General features: G+C 35.3%; 1 pseudogene; it reads right to left on the reverse strand.

The window, feature by feature from the left end:
• Window positions 1-21,033: 21,033 nt before the first annotated feature.
• On the reverse strand, window positions 21,034-21,555 carry LOC134484142 (centrin-2-like; annotated as a pseudogene).
• Window positions 21,556-24,537: the final 2,982 nt, after the last annotated feature.

Here is a 24,537-nt window from a genome sequence, read left to right on the forward strand (position 1 = left end):
TTTGCTTGCTTGCTTGTTTGTTTTCAGGGTTGGGGGTGGTTTTTTTAGTTAATTTTGTATCAAGTCACTTTTTGAGGGTGTTTATCAGATGTACAAGTTCTCTGGTAAAAGTTTTCAGGTAACTTATGTATATTATACCATACACAAATAGTAATAGTTGGACTTCTTCCTTTCCAATTTTATCGTCTCGATCTCCCTTAGTTGTCTTATTGCTCTGACTAGAAGTTTAAGTACTATATCCAATAGATATGGGGAGAGGAACAGCCTTATCTTGTCCCTGATTTCAGTGGAACTGCTTTAAGTTTCTTTCCACTTACTTTGATGTTTGCTATTTGCTTGCTATACATTGCATCCATTCTGTTAACCTGTGCCTTTTTATTGGGTAATTGAGTTGAATGATGTTGAGAGATATTAATGAACAGTGATTGTTATTTCTTGTTACTTTAATGTTGGTGGTGTTAGTGTGTGTGTGTGTGTGTGTGTGTGTGTGTGTGTGTGTGTGTGTGTCCCTTGTTTTTGCTGCTACATTTCCTGTTTTCTTGGATGTGGTTAACCTCCTTGGGTCAGAGATTTCCTACTAGTTTTTTAAGTACGACTGTGTTTGTGGATAAATACTCTAACTAAGAAAGTGAAAGACTACATGTCAAGAACTTCAAGTTACTGTAGAAAGAAATTGAGGAAGATACCAGAAGATGGAAAGATTGCCCATTCTCATGGGTTGATAGAATTAACATTGTGATAATGACCATCTTACCAAAAGCAATTTACAAACTCAATGCATTTTCCATCAAAATTTCAACACAATTCTTTACAGACCTTGACAAAGAGATTCACAACAGCATAATGAAAAAAAATAACAGGATAGATAAACTTGGATATGCCTTGAAATATCTTGTTTTCGCCAGCTATGGTGATAAAGTTTTGCAGTTATAGTATTCTAGGTTGGCACCTATGGAATGTTAGAGGTTGTAAGCTATCTGTCCAGGCCCTATTAGATTTTAGAGTCTCTCATGAGAAGTTTGGTGTAATTCTAATATGTTTTCCTTTGTATGTTACCTTTTTTCCCTTGCCAGTTTTAATAATGTGCCTTTATTCTATAGATTTTGTATTATATTTATTATGGAGGAGAAGGATTTTCTTTTCTGGTCCAGTCTAATTGGTGTCCTATATATTTCTTATATGTTTATAGTTATCTCTTTATGTTGGGAACTTTTTCTGCTGACTTCTTTAAGATATTTTCCAGTCACTAGCTTTGGAAATCTTCACCCTCTTTTATTCCCATTTTTTTCTTAGATTAGGTCTTTTCATGGTATGTCAGATTTCCTGGATGTTTTATGTCAGGAAATTTTTAGATTTGACATTTTCTTTGGTTGATATATCAGTTTCTTCTATTGTGCTTTCTATTACTGAGATTCTCTCTTTCAGTTCTTCTATTCTATTGGTGATGCTTGCATCTGTTGTTCCTGTTCCCTTCCCTAGGTTGCCCTTCTTTAGAATACTGTTAATTTGAATTTTCTTTTTTCTTTTTTGTTTTGTTTTGTTTTGTTTTGTTTGTCTGTTTTGTTTTCAGTTTCTGGTCTTAAAAAGTTTTATTTATTTCCTTCATCTAGTTAATATTTCCTGTATTTCTTTATGTGATTCATTCATTTCCTCTTTAAAGGCCATTATCATCTTTATAATATTGGATTTATAGACACTTTATTGTGGTTCACTTGTCTTAGGTTATCCAGGGATTTCTGTAGTAGGGGAGCTGGGCCCCCAAGGTATACTATTGTTCTGGTTTTTGTTGATTGGGTCCTTTAGAGTGCCTTTAGCCATCTGGATAGTATTGGTCTCTGGATGTTCTTGTTGTAGTAGGTATGGGAAGCTGGATTATTCTCCATTATTCTGGTATGGCAGGCTTCTGATGGATGTCCTTGGATGTCCATAACAGCAGATCTGTATGGTTCAGGATGCAGAGGTTTTTATGGTTTATGATCCTCAGGTCTGATGATGGTAGGCAGAGAGTTGACCAGATAATAGAGATCCACAGAGAATACCTGAGAGCTAACGGAAGCTGGGGATATCCCAGAGGACTCAGAAAGCCAACGTTCTAAATTTTCTGAAAGGTATAATTAATCATTAGTGAACAGTACCTATGTATGTAAGTTTCTGTTCCTTCTCATCAGCTATTTTTATGTGTAAAAGTCATTCAAGATGTGAGTGTCCCTACAGGCCTCCATCTTTGCCGAGAGATGTGGATGTTCCAAAGCCCTCAGACACAAAACCTGCCTGCAGAGAGCTGGTGTGCCAAGAGCACTCTCCCTCCCATGCCTACGGCGCACAGATGGGACCCCACTTACTCTGAATTGACTTTACAAGGAGAAACATGCTGGGAGCACGAAGACAAAGGAGCTAAAGGGTAGCCTAGGATCCTTCTGGTATACATCTGTGTCCAGAGCTGGGGCAGTCCCACAGCTCTTAGACCCAAAACCTGCCCTTAGATAGCTGGTCTACCTGGAGCAATCTCACTCCAAAAGTCACAGGCTCACAGGCACACAGGAGCAACAAGCTCCAGTCAGAGACAGCAAGACAAACTAACCTCAGAGATAATGAGATGGCAAGAGGCAAGCACAAGAACCTAAGCAAAAGAAACCAAGATAACTAGGCATCATCAGAACATCAAAAGAAATTACCGGATATCCAAACGCACAAGAAAAGCAAGATTTAGTTTTAAAAATCACATCTCATGATGATGATAGAGGGCTTTAAGAAATACATAAATAACAGCCTTAGAGAAATAGAGGACAACACAGGTAAATGAAGCATTTAAATAGGAAACACAAAGACCCCTTAAACAATTGCAGGAAAACTAAAGCAAACAGGTCGAGAAATTGAACAAAAGCATACAGGAACTAAAAATGGAAATAGAAACAATGCAGAAATAGCAAAGAGAGACAACCCAGGATATAGAAAACCTTGGAAAGTGATCAGAAGTCATAGACACAATGACCGCCAACAGAATACAAGAGACTGAAGAGAGAAACTCAGGATCAGAAGAACCCACAGAAAACATTGACACAATAGTCAAAGAAAATGTAAAAGCAAAATGATCCTAACCCAAAACATCTAGGAAATCCAGAACACAATGAGAAGACCAAACCTAAGGATAATAAGTGTAGAAGAGAGTGAAAATTCCCCAACTTAAAGGGCCAGTAAATATCTTCAACAAAATTATAGAAGAAAACTCACCTAACCTAAAGAAAGTGATGCCCATAAACATACAAGAAGCCTACAGAACTCCAAATAGATTGTACCAGAAAAGAAATTTCTCCTGTCACATAATAGACAAAAGAGCAAATAAACAAAATAAAGAAATAATATTAAAAGTAAGGGGAAAAGGTCAAGCAACATATAAAGGCAGACTATCAGAATTACACCAGACTTCTCACCAGAGACTATGAAAGCCAGAAGATCCTGGACAGATGAAATACAGACCCTAAGAGAACATAAATGCTAGCCTAGTCTACTATATCCAGCAAAATTCTCAATTAATATAAATGGAGAAACAAAGATATTTCAAGACAAAACAAAACTGACACAATATCTTTCCACAAATCCAGAAGTGCAAAGATAATAGATGGAAAACTACAACACAAGGAGGGAAACTATGCCCTAACAAAAGCAATCATCTTGTGACAAAACCAAAAAAAAGATAGCCACACAATCATAATTCTACCTCTAACAACAAAAGTAATAGGAAACAACAATCACTATTGCTTAATATCTCTTAACATCAATGGACTCAATTCCCCAATAAAAAGGCATAGACTAACAGACTGGATATTTAAAGGGGACCCAGCATTTTTGCTGCATACAAGAAACACACCTCAATGACAAAGACAGACACTACTTTAGAGTAAAAGGCTGGAAAATATTTGTCCAAGCAAATGGTCCTAACAAACAAGCTCGAGTAGTCATTCTATTATAGAATTAAATCGTCTCTCAACCAAAAATTATCAAAAAAGATAAGGAAGGCCACTTCATATTCACCAAGAAAAAAACATCAACCAAGATGAATTCTGAATTCTGAACATCTATGGTCCAAGTTCAAGAGCATCCATGTTCATGAAAGAAACTTTACTAAAGCACAAAGCATAAATTGCACCACACACAATACTAGTGGGAAATTTCAACACCCAACTCTTACTAATGGACAGTTCATGGAAGCAAAAACTAAACAGAGACACAATGAAATTAACAGAAGTTATGAACCATGAATTTAACAAACATCTTTAGAACATTTCATCTTAAAACAAAAGAATACACCTTCTTCTCAGCACCTCAGGGTACCTTCTCAAAAACTAACCATATAATCATTCACAAAATAGGCCTCACCAGATACTAGAAGATAGAAATAATCCCATGAATTCTATACGATCATCATGGACTAAAGCTGTACTTCAATAACAATAATGACAGTAAGACAACATACACATGGAGTCTGAACAATGTTCAACTCAGTAATAACTTGGTCAAGGAAGAAATAAAGAAAGAAATTAAAGACTTTTTAGAATTCAGTGAAAATGAAGGCAGAAGATACTTAAATTATGGGATACAATGAAAACAGTGCTAAGAGGAAGACTCATAGCTCTGAGTGCCTCCAAAAAGGAATTGGAGAGAGCATTCACTAAAAGCTAGACAGCACACCTAAAATCTCTAGAACAAAAAGATGCAAAAATACCCAAGAGGAGTAGAAGTCAGGAAATAATCAAATTTAGAGCTGAAATCAACCAAGTAGAAACAAAAATGACACACACACACACACACACACACACACACACACACAAAAAAAAAAAAAAAAAAACCAGGAGCTATTTCTTTGAGATTATCAATTAGATCGATAAACCTAAGACTAACCAGAGGTCATAGAGACAGTATTTCTTCAAAAGAGGAATGGATACAGAAAATGTGATACATCTACCCAATGGAGTATTACTCAGCAATTAAAAACAATGACTATATGAAATTCTTTGGCAAATGGAAGGAACTAGAATATATCATCCTGAGTGAGGTAACACAATCACAAAAGAACCCACATGATATGTACTCACTGATAAGTGAATATTAGCCCAAAAGCTTGGCATACCTAAGAAAAAATTCACAGATCTTATGAAGCCCAAGAAGAAGGAAGACCAAAATGTGGATGCTTCATTCCTTCTTAGAAGGGAGAACAAAATACACATGGGAGAAAATACAGGGACAAAGAGTGGAGCAGGGACTAAAGAAAAGGTCATCCAGAGACTACCCCAAATGGGGATCCATTTCTTATGTAGCCACCAAACTCAGATACTATTTCAGATACCAAGAAGTGCTTGCTGAACAGAGCCTGATATGGATGTCTCCTGAGAAATTCTGCCAGAACCTTATTGATACAGGTGAGGGTGGTTACAGATAATCATTGGACTGAACAAGGGGATCCCAATGGAGGAGTTAGAGAAGAACCTGAATGAGCAGAAGGGGTTTGTAACCCCATAGGAAGAACAACAATATCAACCAACCAGACCCTCCTGAGCTTCCAGAGACTAAACCACCAACCAATGAGTACACATGGATGGTCCTGTGAAGGTTCATTTCCCCAATGTAACGTAATTCCAGACTGTTGAGGTTAGAGTGGGTGGTTGGAGTTGAGCAGCTTCATAGAAGCAGGGGAGGGGGTATGGGAAAGGTGGGAATGGGGATAACATTTGAAATGTAAATACATAAAATATCCAACAAAAATAAAATTAAAAATCAAGATGTGTGCCTCTTGATTTCACTTAGCTTCCCCTCTACAACACATATCTTATCATTACTCAACATGTAGGAAGCAATTTCTTTCCTTAGTTTTATATTTTTGTCTTTTTCTATTATTTTGTATTTCTACCACTTCACTACATATATAAGTGAAATTTAAGGGGGCTGGGGATTTAGCTCAGTGGTAGAGCGCTTACCTAGGAAGCGCAAGGCCCTGGGTTCGGTCCCCAGCTCCGAAAAAAAAAAGAACCAAAAAAAAAAAAAATAAGTGAAATTTAAAAATCCATTAACTTTTATCCCCTTTTAATAAATGTTATGTTTTCTGTAGAATTTTCTCTCTCCAAATATGTAAAACATTCTCAAAGTTACACACACACACACACACACACACACACACACACACATAATGCATATATATGCATAGTTATCGTTCCTTTAGTAAATTTAGAAACACTATTTAAACCTTAGCCTTCTGAAAATGTCTTTAATCAATTTAGTTTACATTTTCGCATTGTCTTCTTATATAAAAAATTGATAAAATAATTATTGATGTTAAATTTCAGCCTGATTGACGCTTTCGGGCTTCTACAAATTTTCTTGGGCAATACTTTAGTAGAAGGGGTCTAGTAATATATCATTGCAGATAAAGTAAAATTACTTCAATTTTCTTTTTAGGTAGTCATTCTTCAATGAAAGTATTTTGATAACCATGTCATCTGCTAGAAGAAAGGGGAAACATTTCCCATATTTGAGGTTGCAAATAAGAAAGGACAGTTAATTAGTATGCAAGTAGCATGGAAAACAATAGCTTTAACAATTTCTACATTTTTCCTATATTTTGTGTGCTTTACATTGTCCCAATCCAAGAAAGCAAATGAATTAAAATTACAGATCCATTGGATAATACCCACTAACATGTGAGCTCTACATCTTCATTTTATACATACATACAAACATCGAGTTGAGTTAAACATACACAGCTGCCTCTGAGTATTTGTATAGTATTGATTACAGGCTCCTGTAAAGCCCATAGTAGGTGGATAGTCAAATTCTCTATTAGAAATTGGATAGCATTGATGTGAAAACTTCACATATTCACCTGTATATTTAAATTATCAGTAGACTATTTGTACTATATAAATAGTCATGAACCTTTATTGATTAGGAAATAATAACACATAAATTGAATGTTCAGTACAAATAAAGTCATTTCTTCCTGAGCACCCAAGAAAGTTTGACCATATGTAAACATACACACATAAACCTGCTCATTGCTTATCAATTTTATATACATGCATACACATGTATATGATTGTATTTGTATGTAAAATATGGGTATGTATTTATGTATGAATCCTGATAGATTATAATGCTAATTCCAAAATTATAAATTATAAATATAAATATTATTCATCTGTCAAATTAAAATTATGGATAAAGTTAAAATATGTTTTAAATAATTTTGAGAAAGAAATTTAGTACTTTCCATAGTTAATTGGGTATAAACTGAAAGAAAATTGATTAAATATACCGTGCTACTTTTAAAATAGAAGACATTTATATCCTCTTTTATAGTGTAATGTCTTATTAACTTTTCTAATGCTGTGATGAAACACCATGACAAGGCCCTCTAATTGATTTACATTTGCATAAGCTTATCATTGTTGATGTTGTTGTCTGTTGTCTATTATCCTCCTTTATAAGGAAGAAATCCCTCTGGCCTTTTTCTTTCATGTGCTGTAGGATTAGCTCAGCTGTGTCTCACCCTAATAGTACCACTTCCTTTATTCCAGTTAGCATCAACATTTTTTTCTTTTCTCCTTCAGCATAGGACTTGGCTCTAACATTACATTGCATGGCTTTCTCTTTTCTTCTCAAATGGTGTGTTTTGTATTCATTTTGCCCTGCTTGCTCTTTTTCATTGTAGGGTGCATAATAGCCATCATTGATAAGCAGGAAGTCAACACGAGACTGTCTTAAAAAATCTATGCTGCTAATGATATTAATCCAAACCTCTTCAATTTAGCCTCAGACATATTTTTTGGAACAAGAGCAAAACGCAGACACATTCTTGGCTAATGGTCTCTAATGTTATTCCCTTCTCACACCTCTAGCTGGGCTTCCATGGTTTGCATTGCTCCAAGCACTACTGTCTCCCAAGTTCTCATTGGATGGACCGTTAATCCCTACTTAACAAATTCAATCACTTTTCCAGTCCAGAATCCCAAAGTCATCCCTATTTCTTCATCGAGCACCATGATTATGTCTGTCACAAAAATGCTTCACTTTTAGTACCAACTTTCTCTTAGTTATTGTTCTATGGCTAAGTTCAAATATAATTGTCAAGTCTTATACAAGGGAATAATTCGGAGCTTGCTTGAAGATTCATAGTGTTGATCCATGATCATCAAGGGCAGGAGCGATAGGCTTGATGCTGAGATTGGTAGCTGAATGCTTACATTCTTATCCTTAGACCAGAAGCAGACAAACTGAGTGAAATTGAGCCTGGGGTAGAATTCTGAAATCTCAAAGCCCATTCACCCACCAACAAGGTCATACTTTCTAATTCTTCCCAAACAGTAAAAGTAACATTTATTCCCTAGATGTAATTGTCCTCTGAGAGGCTTACTGCTATAACTTCACCCTTTCTGAACTCATGCTGGCTGGTGCAACTCAGCTTTTCTGGCTCAAATTCCTCTCCAAACTGACCTGCTTCTCTCAGCTGCCCAATGAATTGTTCTTCTTGGCCTCAGACTCTGGCAACTTGCTCTAATCTTCTGGCTCTTTCTTATTCTTTGGCTTCAACTTCCTCTTCTGACCTGCACTGAACTGCATGAACTCACGAATGAACTCAACTCCACTAAACAGCAGTCACTGCGGTGACTCCCCACTGACTCACTCTCTCTCCCTACACTATTCAATAGTTCATCTTTACTGTGCTGTTCTTGTGTGAGTTAGGTGTACCCTATCTAGCTAATTCTGTCAAATCTTTCTCCAATTTGCCAATTCGTGTGCCCCTCGGTTAGTTGTCATTGTTTGGGATTAAAGTTGTACACTAAAGGATTTCAGCCAAATGGATTGAAAGTAGATTCTGGCATGTATTCCAGCCACGAGGATTAAATGTGTGTGTTGTGTCTGCATTCTAGCCTGATCATATGGACCTAGGTCTTTGTATGTGATACTTGCCAGACTTGCTATATTGCTAGATTAAAATTCCTCTACAGAAAACAGCTCTACCAATGAGGAACCAAACATTCACATATGTGAACCTAAAGGTGTCATCCTTATTCAAATCACCACAGGTAAGAAGTATAACTGAAGAATAAGTAAGCCATTACATAACCTCTATCAGTAGCAAATTTTAAAAGTATCCATCCACTGTGTGTCAGATGTAGTCCAAGTCACTAGAAATGCAACAATAAAAAATGTGCTTCTGTTGTGTTGAGTTTTTAACATTAAGAAACATAAAATAAATAAGATATATGAATAGTACATTAAATGGTACCAAGTACCTAGGAGAAAGATCAAAAAGAACAAGGGTTACAAGTAGCTTCTTTTAGTTGCAATATCTATTGAAACTATTATACACTATGAATTGCAGCATTTTTTCTGTACACACAAAGGTTTATGCCCATATAGAAACATAATAGTTTGATTATAGGAAACAAAAACGTGTAATATTTTTCCATTTTTTTCTGGCATGTATATTTAAAAGCACTATCTCTGTGGTGGATCATATTAGAATGTGATTTAAAACATCCCTGAAGATAACTGACACAAGATTCTACAGAGTTATAAAAGGTATTTGGGCTTGGACTTAGGGCAGAATGTCTGACACTTTCTGAAATGATACAGACAAAGTTGTCATTTTGTAATATATGTTTATGGAAACTAATATTTGACCATGATTAGTTCAAAATAGTGATACATCTAAAAATTGTGATAATGCACCATATCACTCAATATTAAATATTCAGTCAGTATTCAACATAAAAAGTAAAAACAATCTATCTCGGCGGTATATAAATTTTCTCTCTTCTTTAATAAATCATGAATTATTTGTATACCAGAAATTTTAAATGTATTTATTTAATAATTATTATCAGCTACATTTGATTTATATAGATCTGTGCACATGGGGGTCTCATGAAATTTTCTATGGCAACAAGGACTCAGAAGTGAAAACAAGAATACTGAGTCTTGTGCTAGAGAAAATTTCATGTATACTATATTTACATTGAGATGAACATAATCCCAGAAGAGAGAGCTGGACTTTCAGAAGTGCAAACAATCCTGAGAGTTCAAGAGAGACCACGACTTTTGCTCACATTCCTGACCCAAGAGGAGCCTGCATAGTGCCCTCTAGATACAGGAATCTAGGAGCAGTCAAGGGCAGGACCCTTCAGGTTTCTGCCTGATCCCAGAACTGAAAAACAGGCACCTGGACCAGTGACACACGTGAGAGCAGAGGTAAGACCAACTGATCTACTCCAAGCAACCTGCCTGGAGGCTTCAGGACACACAAACCCAGGAGCAGCTCTCTGTTCCCATATCTGGCTAAAAGAAAAGAGGTCTACAGGAGTGCTGACACACAAGCTTAAATGAGGGCCAAACTACTGTCAGAGTCAGCAACACAAGCTAACACCAGAGCAAACCCTATGGGAAAGGCAATCACAGGAAACTAAGCAACAAAAACGAAGATTCCTTGGCATCATCACAGCCCAGTTCTCCCACCAAGGCAAATAATGGATATCCAAACACATCAGAAAGGTAAGATTTGGATTTAAAAATCACATCTCATGATGATGATACAGGACTTTAAGAAGTACATAAATAACTCCCTTAAAGAAATACAGGACAACATATGGAAACAAGTAGAAGCCTTAAAGAGGAAACACAAAAGTCCCTTAATTACAGGAGAATACAACCAAACACATGAAGGAATTGAACAAAAGCATCCATGATTTAAAAAGGAAAATGGAAAAAATAAAGAAAACACAAAGGGAGACAAACCTATAGATAGAAAACAAAAGACAGAGATCTAGAGTAATAGAAACAAACATCACCAACAGAATACAAAAGATTGAAGAGAGAATCTTAGGGGAAGAAAATACCATAGAAAACATGGAAACAACCATCAAAGATAATATAAAACACAAAAAGCTCCTATCCCAAAACATCCAGGAAAACCAGGACACAAAAAGAAGATCAAACCTAAGGATAATAGGTATAGAAGAGAACAAAGACTCCCAACTTATAGGGCCAGTAAATATCTCCAACAAAATTATGGAAAATTTCCATAAACTAAAGAAAGAATTGCCCATAAACATACAAGAAGCCTATAGAACTACAAATAGATTGTAACTGAAAAGAAACTCCTCCCATCACATAATAGTCAAAACACCAAATGTACAAAACAAAGAAAGAATATTAAAAGCAGTAAGGGGAAAAGGTCAAGTAACATATAAGGCAGACTATCAGAATTACACCACACTTCTCAACAGAGACTATGAAAGTCAGAAGATCGTGAACAGACGTCATACAGACACTAAGAGAACACAAATGCAAGCCTAGGCTACTATATCCAGAAAAATTCTCAATTAACATACATGGAGAAATCAAGATATTTCATGACAAAACCAAATTTACACAATATCTCTCCACAAATCCAGCAGCACAAAAGATAATAGATAGAAACCTCCAACACAAGGAGGAAAACTACACACTAGAAAAAGGAAGAAATTAATCTTCTTGCAACAAACCCTAAAGAAGATAGCCATACAATCATAATTATAGTCTAACAACAAAAATAACAGGAAACAGCAATTAGTATTTCTTAATATCTCTTTGCATCAATGGACACAATTCCCCAATAAAAAGACATAGACTAACAGACTGGATACAAAAAGAGGACACAGCCTTTTGCAGCATACAGGAAACACACCCCAGAGACAAAGAATGACACGACCTCAGAGTAAAAAGATGGGAAACAATTTTCCAAGCAAATGGTCCTAAGGAACAAGCTGGAGAAGCCATTCTAATACTGAATAAAATCGAATTTCAACCAAAAGTTATCAAAAAAGGTAACAAAGGACACTTCATATTCATCAAAGGAAAAATCCACCAAGATGAACTCTCAATCCTAAATATCTATGCTCCAAATACAAGTGCACCTACATTCATAAAAGAAATCTTACTAAACCTCACAGCAAACAATGAACCTCACACAATAATAGTGAAAGATTTTAACACCCAATTCTCATTAATGGACAGATCACAGAAACAGGACTAAATAGAGAAATGGAGAACCTAACAGAAATTATGAAACAAATGAATTTAACAGATATTTATAGAACATTTCATCCTATAACAAAAGAATATACCTTCTTCTCAGTACCTCTTGGTACCTTCTCAAAAACTGACCATACATTCAGTCACAAAACAGGCCTCAACAGACAGAAGATTGAAATAATCCCATGTATCCTATCAAATCACCAGGGACTAAGACTGGTCCTTAGTAACTACAATATGACAGAAAGCCCACATGTACATGGAAGTAGAACAATGCTCTACTCAATAACTTGGTCAAAGAAGAAATAAAAAAAGAAATTAAAGACTTTTTAGAATTTAATGAATATAAAGGCACAACACACACAAATTTCTGAGAAACAAGGAAAGCAGTGCCCAGTCAGAATGGCTAAGATCAAAAACTCTGACAAAAGCAGATGCTGGCGAGGATGTGGAGAAAGAGGAACACTCCTCCATTGTTGGTGGGATTGCAGACTGGTACAACCAATCTGGATATCAGTCTGGAGGTTCCTCAGAAAATTGGACATTGAACTGCCTGAGGATCCAGCTATACCTCTCTTGGGCATATACCCAAAAGATGCCCCAACATATAACAAACACATGTGCTCCACTATAATCATAGCAGCCTTATTTATAATAGCCAGAAGCTGGAAAGAACCCAGATGCCCTTCAACAGAGGAATGGATACAGAAAATGTGGCACATCTACACATTGGAATATTACTCAGCTATCAAAAACGACGACTTTATGAAATTCATAGGCAAATGGATGGAACTGGAAAATATCATCCTGAGTGAGGCAACCCAATTACAGAAAAATACACATGTGTATTATTGACTGAGAAGTACCTAAAGAAATGATCAATATCCTTAGTCATCAGGGAGATGTAGATCAAAATAACCCTGAGATTTCACCTCATCCCAGACAGAATCATAAGATCAAAAACTCAGGTGACAACAAATGCTGGCAATACCTGGGGAAACAGCCTATATACATACATATACAGTCACCAAATCTAGACAACATAAATGATGCCAAAATGTGCATGCTGACAGGAGCCTTATATAACTGTCTCCTGAGAGGCTCAACCAGAGCATGGAAAAACAGAGGCAAATGCTAGCCGCAAATCATTGAATTGAGAATGGGGTCCCCATTGGAGGAATGAGAGAAAGGTTTGAAGGAGCTGCAGGGGCTTGCAACCCCACAAGAACAACAATGCCTACCAACGAGAGCTCCCAGGAACTAAACCACTACCCAAAGACTACACGTGGACAGATACATAGTCCCATGCCTATGTAGAAGAGAATTGCCTTGTTGGGCACCAATGTAAGGAGAAGCCCTTGATCCTGCCAAGGCTGTACCCCAGTGTAGGGGAATGTCAGTGTGGGTAGGCGAGAATGGGAGTGGTTGGTGAGTGGGAATACCCTTATGGAAGGAGGGGAAGGAGATGGGGTAGGGGGCTTATGGACAGGAAACCAAGAAATGGAATAACATGTAAAATGAAACAAAAAATTATCCAATAAAAATACAAAAAAATAGATTACACTATATTTTATCATGAAATTATATGGAAACATGGTAAGAACCTTTAGTGTTAATCATAGTCATTTTCTATTCCCCAGAATGTTTTCAAAAGACAAAACTAATGATTTCAAATTCATCTATACGTGTCTTGCAATAGAGATAGACAGGGTTTTTTAAATGTAACCTCTTAGATTTATAAATGTCGTATACATTTCCTAACATAATATAATGTAGCAGGGCAGCCAGAAAAGTGTTAAATGAAATTGATTCAAAGCATGATTTTAAATGGCCACATTTCTTGTACTAGCACTTAACAACAACAACAACAACAACAACAACAACAACAACAACAACAACAACAACACAACCAACTGGAGAACTATTTTCTACTCAAAATATATTAGATTACAGCACAGTAGTGGCATAATTCACCAAAAGTATGCTACTGACACTAGTAAGTAATCACTTCAATAGTAACACAACCTGTCATCTAGGTACAATTTTTACATCTAGATAGAATTTTTCTCAAATTTTATTACTTAACATACTTAGATTTTCTTTTATAGTTCTTGCAAATAATGAGAACACTTCTAGCATAGTACAGACTAATTAAAAATAACTCCAGCTTGTTTCATTTTCTGGTATTTTTAATCACTGTTGGAGTTAGCAACAAAACTAAATTGTATTGTTCTGTAATGATAGAAAGAACAGTGGAATTCTCTCATTTCTATCTACTCCATTTCCTGTATACGGAGGACCACCGATGGTATAAGGAGGTTTTCAGCAGACATTGATTAGTAGTGCCATTGTGTATAATGTCAAAATACATGGTAATAGAGATATTTAAAGTATCTCACTTTCTTATTAAAGAAGAGGTAAAGAAAATATAAAGGAACATAAGAAAATCTTAAATTTAATATTTATTTTTCAATTTAATTCTAAAAGTTAATGAAATAGTTCAAGGATGAGAAAGAAGAGTAACTCATATTCCTGGAAATATAGTTTTTATAAGCTGTCTTTACATTGATGAAATGTTTTTACTAGGCGAAAGGTATCTCCAGAAAGAATGATTTGAAAAGATTTTTATATGGACATTATGCATGAAAATGCCTGAAAGAGAAAATGTCTTCTAAAGAGAATGTCTTCTAAAAAATAGAAGTTTTTGGATTCAAAAACAATTATCAAGAATCATAGAAAATTGGGCTATAGGGATGGATCATTACTTGCTGCTCTAGAAGAGAACTGAAGTCTCATTCCTGGTACACATATCAGGTGTCTAACAACACCAGTAACTACCTTCATGAAATTTGATGCTCTTTTTTAGCTTCCAAAGGCCTTGTACTCATTTGTTCATGCTTACACAGATATTTACATACATATAAATAAATAAATATCCTTTTAAAGATAATCATAGAAATGATTATATATTAATATTTAGTAGTGAACATGAAGAAAGTATACAGACAAAAGTGAAAAGAACCAATTTCGTGGCTAATAGGTAAAACCATATTACTGTTCCCACTCTCTGTAGAACTCTCATCTCTACCTCTATGTGGAATTTATCTCTAAAAGCATAATGTTTATATTAGATTTCTACTTTCTAAACAAAAGCAAATATAAATTGTACTATCGTCAGTGATAAAGCAGAGTGATCAGCGTCAGAGATGAATAGGAAACAAAGGAAAGGAAAATATTCAAGTCAAGTACCCTACGCAAACTAACCCAATGAAGATTATCCCAGGAGTACAATGTAAATTTGAAACTCTGCCCCTTTTTTGAATAAAGGAATTGAACTTTCATTCTAAAATTTTATTACTCAATGGGAATTCCCAGAAGGTGGAAGACATAAAATTTATCAGGCACTTTTAGACTACCAGACTCACACTTGTGCCTTGAATACTAATCAATAAGCTCAAGATACAAGCTTTAAATCAGAAACATATGTGAACTTGGGTAGAAATGCACAGGGCTAATAGAAACTGTCCATCTGAATGGGAGTAACAGTTGTGTTTCTGTATGGCCTATTCCCTTCATAAGAACTAACTTCAGTCTTCTGCTGTATATTTTTAAATGTATATAGTGAGTTTAGTTATCTTAGCATTTAACATTGACTGTTCTATATTATTATTAACAACTATATGTACTTATTTAAGAAGTTGTTCAAACTTTTGTGCTATAAAATAGTATGTAAGTGGTTATAATGTATAAGAGAATACATTTTAATATTCACTTACTATTTGCCACAAACAGATTAAACACAGTAATTAGTGTCAATTTACCTTTCAACTAAGGATCCACTATGACTTGAATGTGAAATATCCCCCATAGACTCATGTGTTTGAATGTATGGCCTTTAGGCTGTGGCACTCTTTGAGAGACTTTGTGACTTTTCTTGTAACAAGCATGGATCACATCAGGTACAATTTTGAAGTTTATAGCCCAGTCCCAGTTCCTCCTTGCCCTGTTAGTGTTCTGATCTGTTGACCTGTTGTGAAATTACACAAATTTAATAATCAAGAGACCCTAGTCCTACATTCTAAACACTGTCTGCTAGTTGATCTTTCCAAGGAAAGCAAGCCTCTGTGTGCAGGCAAGCTTCCTGTCACCAATATTCCCAACATAGTGATAGAGCTTATGCAGCCATATACGTTAACACTATCTAATTTATTGATGCTATAACTCGTCCTAATAGGTTGAAGTCCAATGAAAAGTATATTATCACATTTAGTATAAGATGAATGTGTATATGTGCTAATTTTAAAACTTTGTAATAGATGCACATCAAGATAAAAAATTCAAAGGAGTTTGTTTTATTTTTTAATTTTAGATTACAGTTTCAGAGGTGTTAGTTCACTCTCATGTGGATGATTTTAATTTTTTGTTTTGTCTTTCATTCCTATCTTACTTTGCATGTTTATTTTGTTTTTTAATAGACATTTTTATATTTTATTAAGAGTATAACAGAACTGACTGAGTTCTTTTGAACATCTTTGTTTTTCCTTGTGATTTAAACAAAATGCTACTTTAATCCAGTCAAACAGGCATGATGACTAACACATACCCTTAAAATTAAATTCCCAAGTAATGGGTGATTTCTATTTGAATGTTTAAAACATTGGATATTTTCTTTATTTATGTTTCAAATGTTATCCCCTTTCCTAGTTTCCCCTCCTGGAAACCCCTTATCCTATCCCCCTTGCCCCTGCTTCTACGAGGGTGCTCCCCACCACACACTCCTGCTCCCTGCTGTGTCATTCACCTACACTGGAGTATTGAGCTTTCACAAGATCAAGGGCCTCTCTTTCCACTGATGCCCAACAAAGCCATCCTCTGCTATGTATGTGACTGGAGCCATGGGTTGCTCCATCTGTACCCTTTGGTTAGTGGTTTAGTCCCTGGCAGCTCAGGGGTTCTGCTTGGTTGGTATTGCTGTTTTTCCTACAGGATTCCAAATGCCTCCAGCTCCTTCTGTCCTTTCTCTAACTCCTCCACTGGGGTTCCTGTTCTCAGTCCAGTGGTTGGCTGCAAGCATTCACCTCTGTATTTGTCAGGCTCTGGCAGTTTCTCTCAGTATTTCCTCCTGTAAATATTTTGTTCCCCCTTCTAAGACAAACTTAAGTACCCACACTTTGGTCTTCCTTCTTCTTGAGCTTCATGTGGTCTGTGGGTTGAACCATGACCTTTGTGAGCTTTTGGGCTAATATGCACATACCAGTGAGTGCATACCATGTATGTTGTTTTGTGATTTAATTTGCATTTGTAAAGACAGACTCTCCTGCTGGTGCAACTCACCAGATTGGCTTGGAATGCATTTTGCAGCATCCTGCTTCAGCTTTTCCTGTATTTGAATTACAGGTGTGAACATAGCTTCAGTAGTTGATTTTATTATTATTGGATTGTGCCTCAAGAGCATATCATGATGCAAAGGATGTGAGAAGGAGTCAGAGAGAGGCCTGGGACTAGCCATAGCTCCTTAAGTTAAAATAATCTCAAAGATAGTATTGCCAAGTCTTCAGAAATGCACCTGTGAGGGACACTTCATATCCAAACAACATCAGGATATACATAGGGATCTATGAAACTATATATATATATACATATATATATATATATTAACATTAATCATTTTAACCATTTCCTTTAAGTGTTTACTCCAGGAAAGGAATTCTCTTACATATATTTTAAAATGAAATTGCAAGTGTAAATACTTTTCCTATTAGATTTATTTTTGATGGCTGACATTCATAATTTTTTTCATTTATCAAATCTCTATTGTGACTGATTATAATTCAGTCCAGAATAGCTACTCAAAATATTCAGGTTTTTCTTCATATTTCAATTCTAGACTGCTGACTGTGTAACCTATTCATTATGGACAATTAATGTTGATTTGGGGTTTTCTGTTTCTGTTAAAGTAAGTGTCCATCATTGGGGGGAAAATACCAAGTATCTTAAAATACCGAAGACCTAGCTTTTCTGAAAATCTTCAAAGTAATTGTTCATTGCCACAAATGAATTCATTAAATTCAGCTACTTTTACATAAAAGAATGGTATTAGTTTTAATTAAATCTTGTACTCAGTATCATGCTGTGGCATGACAAATAAACCCCAGTTTTGTCTGATTTTAGAAAATGTTTAGATTTTGTGTAAAGAATCAATGCACATACGTAATATTTGTACTGTTTTCTTATTATACATGCACTCAAAAGTTCTCATTTTATAGATAATTCTTCATTTCTACCACATATGCTTCTTATATTGCATACACTTGGATTAGTGATTCAGAACATGGGAGACATTTAGTCTTAGCCCATAGCTCACAGAACTTGTGACATAGTGCTATCACCTACAGGGCTCAACCTAAAGATTACTGACTATTCTCTAGGTTGGTGCAGTCAATGTTGATGCTGATGGACCAGAGATCACAATTTGATAACCATTGTTCTAATGCATCGTAAGTATCAAATCATCCTAATCTGGTTTTAAGTTACATTTTCATGGCAACCATGGTAGCATACTAACTTGTATTAGTGCAGCCGTATTAAACTCCTCTTGCTATTGCAAAAAAAAAAAAGATTTACTTTTCTTTCCGTTTTTTAATATCTACATAAAAGCCTGGCAGGTTTTGTTAAAATATACACTAGTTTATTTCATCCGCAGACATCCTGTCAACATACAAAAAATTTAAATGGCATATCATGCTTGTTTTATATGGGATTTGGCTGTCCATTCTACCTTATTTCTTATGCCTCTCATTATACATCATTATCTTCCATGTACATTGTCTGGTTTGATTTTTCTCTATTGTGCCCACCATGTTTCTAAACTAGTAACCCTACACTTAATTTTCCCTTTGTGTACGATTCACACCCTACCCCACTCTTCCAGAAAAGTCATTCCCCATTCAGGCATTCCCTGATCATAGTACTGCTTTCTTGGCTCTTCATCATATGTCTTTCATTTACAAATGCAAGATTATTCACAAGTAAAATGTGCTCTTTTCTTTGCTATAACTTATATTGTAAAATGTTCTCTAGAATTTATGGTATATTCTGAATAAATACATATAGTAGCAGATGCATAAATATTCCCAGTTTGCCTGTTCTTCCCTTTATTTCATCCTTTATTTATTTATTTATTTATTTATTTATTTATCCATTCATTCACTTATTCTTTCATTGTATATATCCTTATTTTTGAGTAGGCATATGTGTAGAGGTCAATAGATAACTTGGAAGAGTTGGTTCTTTTCTTCCACTCTGTGTGCCCTGTGGATTATCTTGCCTCCCAAGGCTTGGTAGCATGCACCTTTAGCAGTTGAGCCATCTCATTGTACCCTTCCTAAGTTAAATTATGTGGCTGGGAAGTTGGTCTATTTCTGCAGCCAAAAGGACCTAATGTATTCTGGTGTGCAAGCCCTCTTAGTCAGTTTTTCCATATGCAATTGTATTTAGTCTGATTACCTCAATTGCTATTAAATCCTTGGAGACTCGAAACACTCACAAGAACACACACATACACACAAACACAAACATACACGTGCAACAACAGATGTATGTGTCTATGCATGTGTACCTGCACATGCACAATGAGAGTATTTAATTTTTATTTTAAAAGCACTAATTGTTAAATTTTGTATACTACCTTATTCATGGCGTGTAAATTTGATTGCTTGTTGTTTGTTTAGAATTTGTAAAGCTCCATGTTTTAATCCAGGAACTGCAGTGTTCATGGGCAATATAGAACGGACACCGGCATGGGAGCATTTTCATCTGCTCCAGTGCTTCCTGAGGTATATCTTCAGTTGTGCAATGGAGGGGAGCAACTGTAGATACACTGTGTAGAAGAGGAAACACAAAGAGTTCAGATGTCCTATCTTGAACAGTCATTTTGCCACCCTGTAGAACCATTTCATCACTGTCTGCAATTCCCTTAAGTAGTTTTGTATTGAAATAATTATTTTATTTATTTATTCATTCATTCATTCATTTATTCTTCTTTCCCTTATGGGAATAAAAGTAAAAATCTTGGTTCATCAAATAAAGGTTTCACAGGTTTCAGTAAGATCAGAAATCACATTTTCCCTCATAGTGTACTTATTTTTTTTTCCGGAAAACTAATGTGTTCACAGAGGTCATAGCCTTCAGACTGAATATAGAGACCCACAATAAGACTAGGACTTAGCTATTTATTCTTAATAACTCCCAACTAGTTATCTCAGTAACCCTACATTTTGGATGCTTCATAGAAATTTTCAAGCCGTGATTCCAGTGGAACAGGATTCCATGAGGAAAACATGGCCAAGCTGCAGCCTCATCTCTTATTCCTTCCCAATGATGACTTAGTTAATGTTGGTGGAACTGACCACTCTATATGCCTGACACTGACATTTCTCTTGGAACAGTCTGCTTTCAACTGGCTGTCTTTTTTTTTAATTAAGAAAGATTTTATTCTTTAAAGGCAAAACAAATGCATTAACACACATCCAGATGGCCCAGGAAGCATTCATTGGGTTTTATAAAAGAGAAAACTGCACTGTGGTCTTAAATGAAAGTCAAAACCATTTTAAGAACAAGCACTGCTTATGGGGACATGGATACATGGACAACTAAGAAGCCTATTTTCAGCTGTGTCGAAATTCTTGAGCAAGGTGAAGTAATAGAAGGTGGAGTGGCCACAGTCTCACTTTCAGACCCCTTTTCCCACTTAATGTGCTCTTGTTCTGCCCTGTTGACTTAGTCAGCAAGTAAATGTACAAAGAACCTAATATCAAAGGACACTTCAGAAGTCAAAAATAGGTTCAAGGTCATGGCTAAAGTTACCCCAGAGTTTGGGGGAGGGAGGTTCTCCAAAGCCATATTTCATAAAGTGACAGGCTCTAAATCTAGTCACATGTGCTTGCAGTAGAAAAAGAAACACTGGTCTTAATAGAGGCTGGTCTTCATGATACACAGGAACTCTTGCTCGTTGACCTCACCATCTCCATCTCGATCAGCTTCATCAATCATTTCCTGCAGCTCCTCATCTGTCAGGTTCTTGCCTAGCTCCTTGGCCACACACTTGAGATTCTTGAACAATATTTTCCCAGTCTCATCATCATTAAACAGCGTGAAAGCTTTCATGATTTATTCTTTCATGTCTTTCTCAGACATTTTCTGAGTCATCACTGTCAAAAAGTCACTGAAGTTCACCTTTCCTGTTCCTTCTTTATCAATTTCACTTATCATTTTCTTAATTTCTTCGTTCTTGGGCTCAAGCCCAGGGCCCTCATTGGCATCTTTAGTTCCTTGATGTCTGTAGTTCTGTTTCCATCAACACCAAAGAGATCAAAAGCTTCCCAGATTTCCTGATTCTGTTCTTCAGTAAGTTCAGGCTTAGGGCTTGCCCTTTTTCTCTGCACACTAGATGCCATGTTTGTCTTCTTAAAATTAGAGGCCATCAACCAATGAACTCTGCCGCTGGTTGTTAGGGCACCTAGGAATTGTTCTTATTCACAATCTTGGTATCTGGGATGTGTCCAATCAGAATAGTTCCCAATTGGAAAAGTTTGACTCCCTGGTGCCAGTCTATCTCACCAACCAGCATGCCTAAACCATCATTCTCAACAACAGACACCTGAATTTTCACCACTATGTACATTTTAAACACAGTAGTGTTCCAACTTACTGCTCTTTAGACTGTTAGCTAAAAATAACAGGCACGATAGAATATTAAATGTCATCTTTAGGTTTGCACTTTTTGTATGAAAAGCATGTAGTTTAAGAACCATAAACGTGCTTTTAAAATGTATATTCCCAAAAGTGTTCAGTCAGGGCGTCTTCTTTAACATGATTTTTTTCCTCATTATTTCTGGTATCAAGAAGTACTGCCCAAACAGCCAAATATGGTAATTTACCTAGAATGCTTACAAAATACTAACTTCAAATTGAACTTCAAACTTCAGTTAAATGAATGATCCTGGTTCTTCTGAGAGATATATTAATTATTTTACATGTAAACATGTTGTTATATATGGGAATAAACAAAGGCAAAATCGTTAGAACATGTTAAAGAATATTTAAGTAGCATATGTAATTTCTGTATAGGTATATATTGAGCCACTCATTACCAAAAAAAAAAAAAGGATTTTCTTCATAAATCAAAAAGAAAGGAAAAAGTTAAACTTTTGGTATAAAATATGTGCTAAGGATATACAGAGAAATAGACAGAGGTAAATATCAAGGACATGTTAGAGAATACTTAAGTAGCATATGCAATTTCTGAACTATATCATTATATATTGATTCCATCATTGTCAAAATAATATAATTTTCACAACTTTGATACAGAAATAATTACTTTTATTTAATATGTATTACATAAGCATGAATTTTTCATCTTTTAGAATCACATTAGAATATCTAATCACCTAATGATTATTGATGATATCTTTGTTTCATGTACTTAAACATGATATTTAATTTTGAAATAGGTTTGGGTTTAGTTATAGTATAAACTGATATTTTGGAGCCATAAACTAGCTTTTCCATAAAGTATATACCAATTTAAAAGTCTATGAAAACATGACTGTAAGCTGTGTTACTTACATAATACTTTGAACTTCTCAATTGTGAAAACAGTTGTACCTCAAGACAATTTCTGCCCCAGTGATTCACACAAATATTCACGTAATCTTGTACTTCCTGGACATATTTGTCATGTTCGTTTATGTCAGATAATTTTGTCCTGTGATCCCACTGTACAATTTTGAATATTGGATTAACATGAGCTGACTGAAAATGCTAACTATTCAAAAATCATTATAATGTAGAACAGATGGAAGGGCGAAATGCATAGAGCATGCAACACCTGTGAATTATTTTCAGATCAGTTACCAATCAGATTCTGGGCTCTATTAAAGGTGTTGACTTTGATCTTTTGCCAACCGTAAATGTTTTATCCAAAATAACTGTGATTTTGGCATAAAACTTTTGGTAGATTATATAAAGGTCATTAGAGTTCTGTTGCAATGTAGATGATTGAATCCTTGAAGTTTGTAACTGTAATCAAATATTATAAATACCTAAAAATATGCTTGTAAATCTTAGCTTGTAATCAAAATGTGTCTGTTGTTTTCTGAGACACCATAACAATTATTATTGGCTCAAAATGTATATTGCTTTGAACAGTACTCATCATGAGATCTGTCATAAATGTTAGGAATGTAGAAAGTAAAAAGTGAGCTTAGCTTTGTGTTTGAATATTTACTCTTGATTGCTTTCATTTCTTGACAAGAAAACTCAGTTATAGCTAGCTTCATGTTCTAATTATACATAGTATCTGTATTTGGGTACTTAGCAAAAAATCATGCTGAAGTGAAATTAACTGTGTTGCAACATGATTGTTTGATAGTGCTGTATATATTTGTGATATTTCCTATGCAGGACACTATCCCATGAAACTGACATCAATTGGAGGGGTGTATTCATAATTTTCTACTGTTCTTAATAATTTTACTTGCTGAATTTTGTTTGCTTATGATGAAAGGAAACCATAAAGTTCTAGTAATCTCTGGATTTAGCATCTATCACCCTACTAATTGCTGTGTCCAGTTTGACTGGTATGACAGTTCTGACAGTAATATGTACCTTTTTTATTTATCCATGATAAATTTATTCCTAAGCCAATATGCGTGCACCTTTGAGTCATTTGGAACATTTGACAATTGAATTGCAGGGACAGCTCAACAAAAGTTGTGTAGCAGTGATATCAAAAGTCTCTAAGATACTAATACAGATAATAGATGGATCTAAGTGATGAGGAGATAAGAAATGGAGATATCAATAGGAAAATTCTTTGATGATTATTAAATGAATCTCTTAGGAATAGAACACTAAAATGATTGACTTTCATATCTTTAATATTTTAATCATTTGGTTCCATTCTCATATGATAAGTAAATTTTACCAATTTGAATTTGGTGTCATGGATATTATGGATTAATTTATTTGAAGTGAATGAGAGGTCAACATTTCCCCCTTTATAAGAAATGGATTATTATCTTATAAAATATTACCTGGTGACTATTTCCTTTCCCTCTTCTTCCAGTTCCCCACCACTTTATCCACACATCCAGATCTACTCTTTTTTTCTGTCTTTCATTAGAAAAACTAGGTTTCAAACAGATAAGAACCAAACATGACAAACAAAATATAGTAAGATAAAGCAAAAACCATCATATTGAGCTTGAACAAGACAACTTCACTCTTGGGAAAAGAGAGTTCCAAAATAAAGATATTTTATCAATCTGTTGGTTGCCATTTTGTCCTAATGACAGTGTCCTTTGCTTTACAGTTTTATGAGGTCCCATTTGTTGATTTTTGATCTTAGAGCATAAGCCATTGGCGTTTTCTTCAGGAAATTTTCCCCAATGCCCATGTGATCCACAC

Source organism: Rattus norvegicus, chromosome X (genome assembly GCF_021556685.1).
Source record: "Rattus norvegicus strain SHRSP/BbbUtx chromosome X, alternate assembly SHRSP_T2T, whole genome shotgun sequence".
NCBI classification, from domain to species: Eukaryota; Metazoa; Chordata; class Mammalia; order Rodentia; family Muridae; genus Rattus; species Rattus norvegicus.